This window comes from Heloderma suspectum, chromosome 4 (assembly GCF_057233095.1).
Source record: "Heloderma suspectum isolate Gila_16-S chromosome 4, 16-S_ref, whole genome shotgun sequence".
In the NCBI taxonomy this organism is placed as follows: Eukaryota; Metazoa; Chordata; class Lepidosauria; order Squamata; family Helodermatidae; genus Heloderma; species Heloderma suspectum.
Window position 1 is genome coordinate 146,126,368 of NC_139461.1, and position 16,045 is coordinate 146,142,412.

A 16,045-nucleotide genomic window follows, 5' to 3' on the forward strand; every position below is an offset into this window, starting at 1 on the left:
CCTGTTCTTTTTGAACAAGTTATATCCTTCAATTGCTGTATTCCAGTCATGGGAGTCATCCCACCAAGTTTCAGTTACACCTATCAAGTCATAATTTCCCTCCTGTATTAAGAGTTCAAGTTCGTTCTGTTTGTTTCCCATCCTCTGGGCATTAGCATATAGACATCGAAGACCATGTGCTTTATAGTCTGGCTTTCTTCCTACATGTTTTTGAAGACTATTATTGGGCGCTATTAGAGCTGTTCTCTCCGTTGTGGTGCATGAGTTTTTGTCCATTATTACCCTCAATTTTACGTCTCCCTTCCCCGTAGGATTCAGTTTAAAGCCCTTCTGATGAAGTTCTTCATGCTGTGGCCAAACATATTCTTCCCAGCCCTTGTGAGGTGCAACCCATCCCTTGCCAACATTCCATCTTCCAGGAAGTATGGCCCGTGGTCCCAGAATCCAAATCTCTCACGCCAGCACCACCTTTGTAGCCAGTCATTCACCCAGAGCATTTTTCTTTCCCCTTCTGTCCCTCTTCTAACTACTTGAGTTTCCTTCCCAAAGCTTCAAAGTCTGATGTGTTTTCTTCGTAGCTCCATTTGGCAGTATCATTTGTTCCCACATGGTAAGAAGAAAGGGATACCTGTCAGTGGGCTTTATGAGTGTAGGCAACCCTTCAGTCATGTCTCTTATCCATCCTCCTGGGAGACAGCATGCAAGGCGAGTCCAAAGGTCTTTGTGACATACTTGGGTTTCAACCCCATGCAGCAAGGAGTCTCCCGCAACTACTACTCTTCTCAAGTTGGACTCGATGGTCTTATTCTGTGACTATTCTATGATCCTTCTTCTTGTTGTAGGCCTTGGTTTCATCGTCTCTGCTTGACTGACCTTCAGTGTCTTGCTCGTTCTCATGCGGGATCCCCTGTAATTCTTCCTCTGCAGGCTGTCCTCCAGTCTCGTCCTCAAGTACCTGGAAATGGTTCCCTAGCTCCACTGCCTCCACTGGTGCAGAGTGGCTTCTAGTTCTTCTGCTCCTATCTGTCACCCTTTTCCAAGGAGTATTCTCTACTTCATTTTTCCTCGCCTCAGCCTTTTCCTTTTCTGCCTCAGCTTGCTGTTGCTCCTCTAGCTTCTGTTCTTCACTTTGCTGCTGTAGTTCCAGCGTTCTGTCTAAGAACTCTTCATCTTCTCTTATTGCCTGGAGGGGCAACACCCGCTGCTCCAGTCCTCTTACTTTTTCTTCCAACAGTGTAATCAACTTGCACTTGTAGCATGTGTAGCCATGTTGATCTCGGGCAAGAAAACAAACATTGCACAGACCTTGCAGGTCACCAGCACTGGAGAGTCTTTTCCTTCCATAGTCTCTATTCCCTGTATGTTTCAAGCTTTCTGATTGTACTGGTATAACCTGTGCTTTGTCCTCTATTCACTGGAGGTTAACAACCGAGTCCCATTGGTATGGAAGTGTGTGTTACAAGAAAAAGACATTTTTTTAAAATTGTCAAAAATTGGAGGCCCCTTGACCTCCCCTGCCAAACTCCTCTGCCAAACTCCTGTTCACTCGCTTTGATCACTTGCACTTTGGGGGCTTGCTTGCTTGTATACTTCAAAAGTTTACTAGTTAACTTACAAAAAATGCCATAACTTCTTACCATATGGATGTCCAGAGTTTTGCAGTTGTAATTGCATCTTGTAGAAGAGTTGGTAGTTTTTAAGTTTGACCTGGTTCTCACGAAACAACAACCCATGTTTTTTTTCAAATCCTGGGTTGTTGTAAATTAAGCAGGAGCGAGCGTGCTTGTTCTTGCTGCCTGATTACTTCTGAGGCTACTTTGCCACTTGTAGCATTGGGCATATGAAAAGGTGTGCAACAGTGCAATCTTATATTTATATACTTGGATGTTACCCCAATGAGTTCAGTGGGACTTACTCCCAGGGAAGTGTGTTTAGGATTGCAGCCTAAGCTCGTGTGCAAAGAAATATGGGCCTGATATGCTGCTCTTGTCTTGCCTAGTCAGATTACTAAAGTATATGCTTAGTATCTAACCAAGATTTTAACCTGAATAAGAATGGGGTATTTGTGAGGCTACTAAGGTGAAGTTGCAGAGCTAGGTCAGGTGGTGGTCAAATCCTTGCACTGAGCCAGAAACCAATGTGCTCCAAACAGAGATTCTATCAGAGGAAATGGTTGTGAAAAACAAACTAGTATGTCCACGATCTGCTTTCGAACTGTGGTGCTGGAGAAGACTCTTACGAGTCCCCTGGACTGCAAGGAGGTCAAATCAGTCCATCCTAAAGGAAATCAACCCTGAGTGCTCATTGGAAGGACAGATAATGAAGCTGAAGCTCCAATATTTTGGCCACCTAATGCGAAGAGAAAACTCCCTGGAAAGACCCTGATGCTGGGAAAGACTGAAGGCAAAAGGAGAAGGGGACGGCAGAGGATGAGATGGCTAGATAGTATCACGGATGCAATGAATATGAACTTGAGCACGCTCCGGGAGAGAGCGCAGGACAGGAAGGCCTGGCGTGCTATGGTCCATGGGGTCACGAAGAGTCGGACACGACTGAACGACTGAACAGCAGCATGTCCACGATCATCAGAAAACAGCAGTGGGGGGGCTAAGCTCTCTAGGGCAAGGGAATAATTTTTGTGGGCTTACACTTGGTAAACTTACTTGCACCCTGTTCCCAACTTGTTCACACTTGCTTTAGCCACTTTTAGTACACGATAGAAAGGCAACATTTTTTATATATTATAGAGGTCTGCCTGCAGTGGTGGAGGAACACCTCTGCAATGTCAGTGTAATGCCTTGAGCTGTGGTGGTTTGGAGCTAGTTTAATACTCTATATGTCCCAGGTAAGCTTAATGTTCCTAGTATGGCAGATAGCATAGCTCCGGGGATTATTTTCAGAACCAACCCGTATAATTTCAGGCAGTGACCTTTTGTAATCCTGGTTCAGTGTGCTGCTACCAGCACTTAAGAACTTTGCCTCTGGGGGCATATCTAAGAAGATGGTAACTTAGAAGACCTTGCCTTAGCTTGCCCTGCGCTCCTTCATGTGAATTTGGTTTGCTGTGGTGTTCCTCTAGTTCTCCATGTCTTTCTAGCTACTGAGCCTGTTGTAAAGTCTTGGGTCTTATCTGCATAGCATTAAGATTTTAGTCTTGTAACACTTTTGCCTGCTTGTCTTTATGTGATAATGATGTGTGATAGTTTGTGTTCTGAAGCTTACAGCTCCCTGTTGTAGTAATGAATGGACTGTTGTTTTCAGGGGCCCTTGTTCTTTCAGAGACTGCCTTCCTACTTGTGATCCAACAGTTATGTTTCCAAACACAGCCAAAATCTGGTTCATAATTTTTTTGGGGGGAAAGTGGTCAACAAAAAAGGGACTTTATAATTCTTGAAGTAGATAGAAACAAGAGTTTGTAAACCTGTGATTTGGTTCACTTTGTATAGCCCCTTTTCCAAAGATGTTGATGAGGTGGATTAGATTATGTTCTTTGTGTTTGTGGTAGGAGGATGGCTAATGGAAGAATTCTGCCTAAGAGGTAAGTTCAGTGGTAACTTTTGGCCTAATCAAGGGAATACCAAAGAGAATAAACTGGTGTTGATTCTGTATAGCTCTGGCAGCACTATCAGATACGTATTGTTACAAGATAAGGATTGATGGCCAAGCTGTTTCCCCAAATAGGGTTGAAGTACTTTGAAAGGGATGGCAATGCGAGGACTGAGGCTTGCACACAGTGCTTAATTTTGGCAAGTCTCAGAAAACAGCTTAGAATGTATGTTGTCTCCTGGAAGCGTTAGGGTACTTGAGTTTTTTTCGAGCAGGAGAGTGGGAATCTATGAACCAGTAAGGTGCCTCTTAGTTTTGCAGGGGTCCGGGGTGCTCCTTGGCCCCCATTCAATAGAAGGCTTATTGTCCACATAGAAATTGTGAGAGGACCCAATGGTTCCCATCCTCAAGCTCTGCTTTTTTAATGACTTAGTTGAAGGATTTCAGTCACCACAATCATTATTGGTACCCAACCATTATGAGCTTCCAATAATAAGCAGTTAGAGTCAAGATAAGCAATTAACCCATGAAAAGTTTAATATCAGAGGGCATGTCTTAGGGGAACATAGTTGAGGAGGGGAGCTAATGAGGACTATATACTTGACCAGTACTACATGCCTTAGAAGATAAAGGCACTTTGATAATTGGTGTGGCAGTATCACACAGGGTTTCCTCAGTGGGGTTCAGTGGATACGTGCCTTTTTTCTGCCATGGTTCTGGGAGGCAATTCTGCTTGTGGGAGAATTACCCACTAGCACTTCTGCCCCCATCTAATCCCCACAGCTGATTTTTTTTTTTTTAATGTTGGGAAATCATTTGGATCTCAATCATGTCATGTGTAGTTTAGTGAAATATATCATGGGCAACTTAGCACAAAGCATGGTACTATTTGGTGTATTTACAAAAGTAAAAATATAGATGTCTTCATTGTTTAAAAAAAAATTACATATGTATATACCCAGTGCTAGAGGTGGAGCTGCAAGTTGTTTTACCCTCAGGTACCTAAATATATCTTATTTTAGTTTGCTAGCTGGAAAAATGGGTTCTAATTTCAACTTTATTTTCTATCAACATTACTTCCTCTTGTTTACTATAAAGGAGGGTTTTATTTGGACTTAAAAACAATATGTATGTAGACATAGCACTATCATGCAGAAACAAAAGAAACTCCAGTTTTTAGATTAAAAGCTCATAAAACCTCTCTATCATTATTTTAAGGTGTGCCCTTGGTGGTTCAGTCAAACTTTATATAATATTGAACTTTTTAATAGCATAACATTCTTACATATAGATTGAAATCCTGTGCACAGCTACCTGGAAGTAAGTCTCATTGAACTCACTAGGACTTGCTTCTGAGTAGACATGTGTAGAATTTTGCTACAGGTGTCATAGTAACTGAAAAACTAGCCATCTTGAACCCACATCTGTTTATTTATATCCAGCTCCATCCCAGTAAATAATATATCCTTGAAAATACTAGCATAATTCAAATTGTCTTGGGTAATCAGAATCTAATTTTCTGAAAGAGCAGTAGAGTCAAACTAGATGGTACATTAAGAGATCGGACCACTCCATCTATCCTATCCCCTGCTGGGAAGAGCCAGGCAGGGCGGGAGGAGGATGGAGGCAATTTTGCCTCCTGTTCCTCCTCCTTGAAAAAAACCCTCAGCTAAGCGGGCCTTTGAGCCCATCTAGCTCACTTACCGGTGGTGGGTGGAGATAAGCAACAGAGGATCTTGCAGATCCTGGTCTCTCCTCTCTCCTGCCCACTGGAACACCCCCTTTTTGACCTGTACAAGGTCCTCCAAGGTCCCTGTTGCGACCTTGGAAAGCAGCTCCCACAGTGCTTTCTATGGTAGCTGCATAAGAACAGAAGAAGAGCCCTGCTGTATCAGACCAAAGGTCCATCCAGTCCAGCATTCTGTTCACACAGTAGTCAACCAGATGCCCATGGGAAACCCACACACAGGACATCAGTGAAAATGCACCCCACCCCACCACCTGTGTTTCCCAGCAACTGGTGCACATAGGCACACTGCCTCCAGTATTGGTGGTAGCATTTAGCCATCAGGGTCAGTAGCCACTGATAGCCTCATCCACCATGAATTCGTCCAGTCCCCTTTTAAAGCCATCCAAATTGGTGGCTGTCACTACCTCTTGTGGAAGTGAATTCCATAGTTCAACTATGTGCAGTGTACTTCTTTTATTTCTCCTTAATCTCCCACCGATCAGCTTCATGGGATGATCCCGAGTTCTAGTATTATGAGAGAGGGAGAAAAATATCTCCCTATCCACTTTCCCCACACTTTGCATAATTTTGTGCACCTCTATCATGTACCGCCTTATTCTCCTTTTTTCTGAGCTAAACAATCCCAACTGCTGGTAACCTTTCTTCATAGGGGAGTTGCTCCAGCCCCTGGATCATTTTAGCTGCTCTTTCTGCACTTTTTCAAACTCTACAGTATCCTTTTTTAGGTGTGGTATACAGTTCTGGTCACAGTATTCTAAGTGTGGTCGCACCTTAGATTTGTATAAAGGGAGTATGATCTTGGCAGTTTTATTTTCAATTCATTTTCTAATTATACCTAACATGGATTTTGCCTTTTTCAGCAGCCACACATTGGGTTGACACTTTCATCCAGCTCTTCTCCACAACCCCAAGGTCTTCTTTGTGGTCTTTGTGCATCACACATATAGGTTCTGTGCCTGTGCTGAGTCCTCTACGAGTGGAAAATTTGAGGCGACTATGTCTTCATCCAAGCCGAAGTCTCCTCATCTGTTTACCTCAGTTGAACAGACTGATCCTCTGACTCCCAGACACTCCTTAGCACTGTCGGACATGAGAAAAATCACAAAAAAGGCAAAGATTCCAAAGTCGGGATCTAATGGCCTAAAAAAGCATAAGAAAAAGAAGGTTGCTGACACCTCTTTGAAACTGATGATCCCAGCACCTCCCCCATTGCTGGACTCGCCAATTCATGTATTCTCACTGACACCTGCCATTCTAGTCACCGAACCGGTGCCGACCATGTCCTAGGGTGAAATCCTGGAATTCTCCCCTCCGCTACCAGTCTCTCGGGATCAAGAGCTTTCTCCATCAGGAGACCATCTTTCGCCAGTGAGGCAGGAAGCCCCACATCGCCGTCTCCCCTCCCCTCTTCAGGATCAAGACCATCGGTTCCATTCAGGATTGTATCGTTCTCCTTAACAGGATCATCATTTCAACCCTCATTAGAGAGAAAGATTGAGGTCTCCCTAAGGCGACTGGGACAGATGCTTGGAATGGTCTTACCCTCCACAAGGCTCTTACCATCTTGACGAATGGCACACTGATTGGGATCAGGAGTATTTATCAGAGCGCTCCTGGTATGCTGCCCCGCACTCCCCTCAGTATCAGCCTCTTCCGCCGAACTGTGTCCCAGCCCCGTGAGAGGGATGAGTTCCTGGTGCCTCCATCCGTGCCACCTCGTTCCTCTTCACTGCTGAGGAGCCAAGTGGAGTCATCTAAATCTGTGCACTCGGTCCTGACTTCAGTTCCACAACCGATTCCATCAACGGACCGTGCACAAACAACTTTGCACCATGACTCCGCTGATAAGTACCAGTCAGATTCCTCATCCTACTCCTCTGTCCCACCATCCATCCCATCTCCGGATGACATAGTGGGCTCCCATGATGGGGCATCCCCCTCTGAGGATATGTTTCATTTTGCTGAGCAAGTCAGCAGAATGGTGCATTCCTTGGGAATCAACGTACAACAACCGGAGGACCATATACAGGATCCCATTTTCAGTGCTGTCCACACCGAGTCATCAAAACCGGTAGCAGTGCCTTTCCTCCTGACCCTTTTACAGACTGTCCACCAGTCTTAGAAAGACCCGTCTTCCATGGCTTCAACGTCCAAGCGCCTTGAATCCCATTATAGGGTGCAGGAGAAGGATGCGGCGTTCCTGTGTTTACATCCATGCCCCAATTCCATTATCGTGGAATCGGCGCAAGGTCAGTCACAGAAATCTCATGCATCTCCTGTTGATAAAGAAGGGAGAAGATTAGATCTCCTGGGTTGGAGGATGTACTCGATAGCTGCTTTGGGACTCCGAGTGGCCAATTATTAGGCCATGATGGCCAGATATCAGTTATTTTTGTGGGAGAAGATGGATTCCCTCTGTGCCTATCTTCCAGAGGATCAAAAGGAACTTGCCAGGGTCTTCCATGCCAAAGCTGTCAAACTATCAAGACAGCAGATTAATACCTCTAGGCATGGTGCAGATTGCAGTGCCAAATTGATGGTTGGTTCCATTTCCCTCAGGAGACATGCCTAGCTGAGGTCTGCGGGGTTGACTCCTGAAGCTAGGTCTCGAATAGAAGACCTGTCTTTCAATGGAGAAGGGCTCTTGAATTCAAAGACGGACGAGCAGATGGACTCTGTCCAGAAAGCAAAGACAACCGCTCATAAGATGGCCCTGGGCCCTCAACCAGTGCAGCAAAAGTACAAGGGTCACAGGTAGGGATGTCAGAGAATTCCGCCATGGATCTCGGTGAGGCCGAATGCCAGTGCATTCGCCCCCTGAAATCCATGGCGGAACGGCCTGCTGCCCCCCGCGTATCCCCCCCCAGGACGAGATTTACCTGGGGCGGATGTTCTGGATGGCGGCGGCTCCAGCAGTGGCTGCGGTGGCGGCTGGTCTTCCGACCGGCTGCCACCACCGCCATTTGCAGTCTGGTCGCTTCTGTTTGTTTTTTGGTTTTTTTTACATAGATGTGATAGGCTACGTAAAGACTTACGTAGCCTATCATGTCTGGGTTTAAAAAAAAAAAATGCATACGCAAATGCATTCCTTATTTTTGGCCGTCTTAGTCTATGTAAATATTTACGTAGACTAAGACGGTGAAAATAAAGGGGAATGCAAATAGCGCCCACTACATTATTTGCGTTCCCCCTTATTTCACCGTCTTAGTCTACGTAAATATTTATGTAGACTAAGACAGCCAAAAATAAGAAACGCAAATGGCGACGGCCATAGCCGCTGCCATTTGCGTACACGTGGTTTTTTTTTAAAACCCAGACGAGATAGGCTATGTAAGTCTTTACGTAGCCTATCACAGCTGAATACAGGGACGCAAACGGCGGCGGCTACAGCAGCCGCCATTTGCGTCCCTGCTAGCCAGCGGCCGGATGTCCGGCTGCTGGTGGGGCCAGCCGGCAGTTCCGCGGAATCCCCGTGGAGCTGAGCCGGCCGTCAAGGATTCCTGGGGGGAATCCTCCCCCCCATCAAGGATTCCGGGGGGAGGAACGGAGCGCCTCCTCCCCTTCGCGAAAGATTCCGCGTAACGGTAAGTGACTTTCGTACATCCCTAGTCGCAGGTGGTTTTGGCCCCAACCTTATGTGACCAAACAGCAGTTTGACTGGTACCAGCACTACCAACCTACTCAACAGAAGAAACAGCCTGCTTCATCTGCAAAGTTTCGTCAGGACCACGGCAGGATCGACCCATGTTCAAAGTGTCAACTTTGACTTTCTGACGTTCATTGCTCCCCCTCTTTCCAAGCCCCCCCTTTTTGGATCCATTCTGACACACTTCCTACTGACCTGGAAGATAATAACATCAGACACTTGGGTTTTGGACATAATTGCTCGGGGTTATATGATAGAGTTTCACACTCTTCCCCCCCCCATGGGGGGGTCTGTTCATGTTACACCACCATTGCTTGCCCTCCTTCTGGAGACATCCACCTTGCTCCAAAAGGAACTATTCAGGGAGTCCTTCCATTCCAACCTGACAATGGCTTCTTCTCCCGGTACTTCACCATACCGAAGCAGGATGGAGGCTTTTGCCCCATCATGGATTTAAGGAACTTGAACAAGTTTATCAAGCCCAGAAGGTTCAGAATTATAGAATCATAAAATAGTAGGGTTTGAAGGGGCCTACAAGACCATTGAGTCCAACCCCCCGCTCAATGCAGGAATCCAGGTCAGAGCATCTCTGACAGATGGCTGTCTAGCCTCGTCTTGGATGCCTCCAGTGTGGGAGAGCCCACTGCCTCCCTAGGTAATTGGTTCCATTGTCCTATTGCTCTAATGGTCAGGAAGTTTCTGCATTCTGGGATGACCTAGAAGAGATCCTGGCCTTCCTCTCTGTGACAGCCTTTCAAGTACTTGAAGAGCACTATCATATCTCCCCTCAGACTTCTCTTCTCAAGGCTAAACATGCCCAGTTCTTTCAGTCTCTGAAAGAATGATCACTTTGGCTACGGTCCTCCCTCTTCAAAAGAATGTCTGGTTTGCTGACTTGGACCTGAAGGATGCCTACTGCCACATAGCGATTGTGGATGTCCACCACCGATACCTACACTTCGTCATTGGTACTGACATGTTCCAGTTTCGGGTCCTGCCATTTGGCCTGGCGACCACCCCGAGAGTTTTTACCAAGTGCATGGCGGTCATGTGCATGTACCTGAGACTGGAAGGCATCAAGCTTTATCCTTATCTCAACGATTGGCTCCTGGTCTTGGATTCGAGGAGGGATCTTTGTCATGCCATCAGGATTCTTCTGAACCTTCTGGGCACATTGGGCTTCTGTGTCAACAGAGAAAGTTAACTTTGGAACAGACTCAACGCCTCCAGTTTATAGGAGCACTATTGGATTCCACAGTTGTGCAGACTTACCTCCCTCAGAACTGGCAAAAGAATTAATTGCTGTCGCGGAGACTGTCCTTGCCCATCGTTTGGTCACTGCCTGCACCATCCAAGTTCTATTAGGCCACATGGCCGCTACAGTCTCAGTTGTCAGGTGGGCAAGACTTCGGATGTGACCACTACAAAACTGGCTGCTCCGAAATTTTGACTCCAGCTTGGATGCTTGGCACTGTCACCTTTCAATCCCGAACGGGGTGCTAACATCCCTCCTTTGGTGGATGCAGCCGTACAACTTGGATCGGGGCATGCCTTTCATCCAGCAGCCCCCTACACGAATCCTGACAATGGATGCCTCGCTTTCTGGATGGGGAGCCCACTGTGATCCATTGTGGACTCCGGACTTACAGTCTGCAAAAGAAAAGAAATGTCACATGAACCTTTTGGCGTTTCTTGCAACTTGGAAAGCAATGTGTACTTTCAAGCTTTACCTTCAAGGCAGACGTGCAAGTCCTGACGGACAATACCCTCCAGTTCAAACTTTGGTTCCTCAACGGCGTCTTTCGGTGGTCTTACATACTGTCCTCTTGAAGCCCTTTGAATCTTTGGCCATGACAGACGTTCGCCTACTGTCATGGAAAGTTGCCTTTTTGGTTGCCATGACATCCTCTAGACATGTCAGTGAACTCTGTGCCTTGAGGGTGGACCACCCATACATGACTTTTCATAAGGACAAGGTTGACCTTAGGCCGGATATTGACTTTCTACCAAAAGTGGTTTCTGACTTTCATGTCAACCAGACCGTATCGCTACTGACCTTCTTCCCAGACCCTTCTTCTGATCTGGAAAGGAAATTGCACACTCTTGATGTCAGGAGGGCATTGGCTTTTTACAAATCCAGGACAGCATCATTCTGTACCATGCAATGCCTTTTCATTTGCTATGGCGGTCCCAAGAGGGGTTCTCCTGTCTCCTCCCAAAGACTGGCTTCCTGGATTGTGCAAACCATTGGTTTGGCCTGTGATTTGTCGGGATTGGAATGCCCTCATCACCTTGGAGCACATTCCACTCGAGCAGTAGCCATGTCTGTGGCTTTCACCAGAGGCTTACCGCTGTCGGACTTGTGCAGAGCAACAACATCAACGTTTGTGAAGCACTACAGACTCGATGTTCAAGCACATTCAGACTGTGCTTTTGGGTGAGCCATGCTATCATCAGCCTTGGCTTAAGACACCTACCCACCTCCAGTAAGTGAGCTTGTTAATAGCCCATATATGTGATTCACAGAGACCCCGAAGAAGAAATGCAGGTTGCTTACCTGTAACTGTAGTTATTTGAGTGGTCATCTGTGCATTAACACAACCCTCCCACCATCCCTGCTTTGGTGTCAATGTTGCATTCAGTGTTGATACCAAGGCGTGATTGTTCCCCTCGAGCCTGAGGCCACATTAGTCAGTCTCAAGGAACTGAGGGAATGGGCGGGAACTCGCTGGGATATGCGCAGTGGATGGTGGGGGAAGGGTTCCTCACCAAAATGTTCCTCAGCTATGGAAGCTTCCTGAATGGGACTCAGTGCAGGCGCAGAGCCCGTATGTGTGAATGCACAGATGACCACTCGAAGAACTACAGTTACAGGTAAGCAACCTGCATATCTCTTTCTTGGTCAGTCACCGCTGACTTGAAGTTGACATTTTTTCCCCAATGTGCATCACTTTACATTTGTATACACTCAACTGGATTTGCCATTTTTATGCCCATCCTCACAGTTTGGAGAGATCCCTTTGGAGCTCCTCACAATCCTGTTTTGTTTCCACCACCTTACATAATTTGGTGTTACCAGCAAACTTAGCCACATCACTGCTCACTCCTGATTCCAGATCCTTTATGAATAAGTTGAAAAGCATTGGTCCCAAAACAGATCCCGGTGGGACCCCACTATTTATTTCCCTCCATTGGGAGAATTTACCACTTATTCCTACTCTCTGCTTCCTGTTCTTTAACCAGTTCCTAATCCATAAGAGGACCTCTCCTCTCATTCCATGACTGCTAAGTTTGCTCAGGAGTCTTTGGTGAGGGACTTTGTCAAAAGCCTTTTGGAAGTCCAAGTAAACAATTTCTACTGGATCACCCCCATCCACATGTTCATTGACACTCTCAAAGGACTCTAAAAGTTTAGTGAGACGGGACTTACTTTTGCAGAAGCCATGTTTATTCTTTTTCAGCAGAGCTTGCCCGTCTATATGCTTACTAATTTTATGTTTAATAATGCTTTCAACCAATTTACCCAGAACAGACATTAAGCTAACCAGCCTATAATTTCCTGGATCCCCATGGATCCCTTTTTAAAAATTAGTGTTACATTGGCCAGTCCTCCAGTACAGAGGCTGATCTTAGGGACATGTTACATCTTTTTTTAGAAGAGCAGCAATTTCACATTTGAGTTCTTTGAGAACTCTAGGATGGATACTAGCTGGGCCTGGTGATTTATTAACTTTCAATTTGTCAATAAGGTTGAGAACTTCATCTTTTGTCACCACTATTAGCCTCAGTTCCTCAGATGTCCTTTCTGAAAGCATCTGTTCAGGCACAGGTATCTGTCCTATATCTTCTGCAATGAAGACAGATGAAAAGAATCCATCCAGTTCTTCGCAATCTCCTTATCCTCCTTTAGTACTCCTTTAACTCCATTGTTGTCCAACGACCAACTGCCTCCCTAGCTGGTTCCCTACTTCTGATATATTTAAATAATTCTTTATTGTTGGCCTTTCTATGCACCTCAAAATGCTTTTTGCATCTCTTATTGTCTGCTTGGATCTCCTTGTGCAAGCTTGTGCTCCCTTTTGTTTTCCTCATTTGGGCAAGGCTTCAATTTTCTGAAGAAAGCTTTCTTTTCTCTAATAGCTTCTTTGACACTGCTCATTAACGATGCCAGTGATCTCTTGGACTTGGTGCTACCTTTCCTAAGCTGTGGTATACAGTCTAGCTGAGCTTCTGTTACTGTGGTTTTTGTGTATCCTCTAAGCATTTTGAAGGGTTTTAAGCCTCTTGACTCTCCCTTTCAACTTTCTTTTCACCAGTTCCCTCGTAGAGAAGTTTCGTTCTTTGAAGTCAAATGTGACTGTTGGACTTCCTTTCCTACTTAAATATATATTAAATCTGATAGCACCAAGGTCACTGTTTCCCATTGGTTCAACAGCACTCACATCTCGCACTAGGTCTTGGGTGACAACACTAAGGATTAAATCCAGGGTGTCCTCCCCTCTAGCCGGATCCATGACCAACAGTTCTGGGGCACAGTTGTTTAGGGCACTGAGAAATTTAACCTCTTTGTCATGACTGGAACGTGTATTTATCCAGTCAATGTGGGGGTAATTGAAATCATCCATTATTACAACACTTCCTCATTGGAGGCGTCCCTGATTTCAATTTCCATCTCAAGTTCACTCTGAGCGTTCTGGTCTGGGGCATGTCCCTAATACTAAATTACTTTTAGAGCATGGTATTGTCACCCACGGCGCTTCTGTGGAAAAGTCTGTCCCTTTTAGGTATTCTAGTCTGTTTGACACTGTGCCCTCATTGACGTACAGAGTGACACCTCCTGCAGTACGCCCTTCCCTGCCCTTCCTATAGAGTTTATGTGCAGAGATGACCGTATCCTACTGGTTCTCTCAGTCCCACCAGGTTTCCATTATGCCCACTATATCTAAGTTCTCCTTTAAAAGCAGGCACTTCTCCCATCTTGCCTCTGAGACTTCTAGCACCAGCATAGAAACACTTGTACATGTTGTCCCTCCCCAGATGTTTCTAGAGTGTGCATCTTTTGCTATGGCACTTAGGCATCTTTGACTGGCGATCATGTTTCACCATATGCTTATGGCCTGTTTCCTTCCCTTCTGCATTTGGGCAATCCAAAACATTTTCATCTTCATCCCCTAGGGATCATTCAACCCAAACCATATGCTTCTCAGTTCCTGTCAGCTTTGCCCCTGGGTTCAGTTTAAAAGCTGCTCTGTCACCTTTTTTAATATTTAGCGCCAGCAGTCTGGTTCCATTTTGGTTCAAGTGGAGTCCATCCCTCTTGTACAAGACCAGCTTGTCCCAAAATGGTCCCCAGTGCCTAACAAATCTGAACCCCTCCTCCTTACACCACCATCTCAACCACACATTGAGACTCCTCAGCTTCACCTGTCTAGCTGACCCTACGCATGGAAAAGGTAGCATTTCGGAGAAAGCCATCTTGAAAGCCATCTTCAAGAATGGTCCTGAATTTCAGCCTTCTACCTAGCAACCTATTTATTTATTTATTTATTTGTGACAGTCATATACTGCTGAATATAATAAAACATCTTCCAGGACCCTACAGCTACATTTCCCTATGTAATTGGTACTTACATGGACCATGACCACTGACTCCACCCCAGTACTATCTACAAAGCTATCTAGACAGCATGTGATATCCACAACCTTGACACCAGGCAGGCAGTTTCCCATGGGGTCTACATGCCCATCACAAACCCAGCTGTCTCTGTGTCTAATGATCATATCTCCCACTACCAGAAACCCCCTCCCACCAGAGGCACACCCTCAGTGTGAGAGGATACTTGCTCGTCTTCCAAGGAATGGGTCACTTCTAAAGGATCAGAATGATGCCCTCCTTCCCCGAGCCCCCATTCTCCGTGACAGTACAGGAGCAGTCACCCAGGGATTGGGGCACTGGTATTAGGTCCCCGAAGGTCTCATCCACCAACCTTTGTGCCTCTCTTAGTTTCTCCAGGTCAGCGACCTTGGCTTCAAGGGAACAAATGCGTTCCCTGAGAGCCAGGAGCTCATTACTCTGAGCACACACTCACGACTTCTGATCAGCTGGCAGATAGTCATACATGTGGCACTCAGTGCAATACATTGCATAGCCCCCACACACACACTCCTGCTTTTTACCTTCATAACGTTGTTGTTGTTGTTATAGCTATTGGGTTTGTTTACCTGGAAACTAAGTTGTTTACTAGTAGAAGGTGAAGAATTTACTTACAGCTATTTCTTTATATGTACAGTTATGTATTTACACTTACTTTTAATGAGAAGGGAGAGAAGAGTTGACTGCTTTGGCTTCCTCCTCCTGTTGCTAAACTCGCACGGGTGCTTAACTTTCTTGTGTACTGATGCTTCGTCTGTGGTGCCGAGACGCTTTATCAGTGGGATTCCTCATGCAGAGAGCTGGCTCCCTCGCAAGTCTGCCTCCTTATATAGCTGTAGCTAGCTCGGCCCAACTGTACTACACCCAGTCAGATTAGAGAGGTTCATTTGAAAATCAAGGGAGGCTGTGGCTGAACTATTGGTCTCCCCTAGCTTCCAAGGGAGGGGGAGGGGGGAAGGATTGGATATCAGATCCTCCTATGGTCCCTGGACGCTCTGCTGGGGACCATAGGATTTCTCTGCCCATGTGTGATTGCATCTGTATGTTAATTTGAAGAGAGAGAGAAAAAGCAGCCACAGCGGTAGGGGGACTAATTTGGTTTAACCCTTTTCCCCTGCCCCATTTTCCCACAATCCTGCCCCCTCCAGTGACTGTTTTCCCTAGGAGGGGAAGTACTCTGGACTCAGATTGCAGCATGGAGTGGGGAGGGGCTGTTGGAAAATATGAATTGTGTGCATGTGTTTTTAAGCCTAATACTGTCTATCCCCTCCACAGCTGCAATTTAAAACAATATGGAAATGTCATGTATTTAATGTTTTGTCTAGTTTGACTCTTAGTTTCTGATTCTCAGCTTTCACTTTGAGCTCCATAACTTTCAGAAAATGGAAGATTTGCATGAATGGAACAAACCTCTCAACTCTTTCACAGGTTTTGTTTGTTCCTTGAATGG

The 16,045-nt window shown here is 45.8% G+C and overlaps 1 protein-coding gene across 2 annotated transcripts in view; it reads left to right on the plus strand.

Moving 5' to 3' along the window:
- Positions 1-16,045, plus strand: part of PURA (purine rich element binding protein A) — a 56,714-nt gene that overhangs the window by 20,868 nt on the left and 19,801 nt on the right. The window lies entirely within an intron of this gene.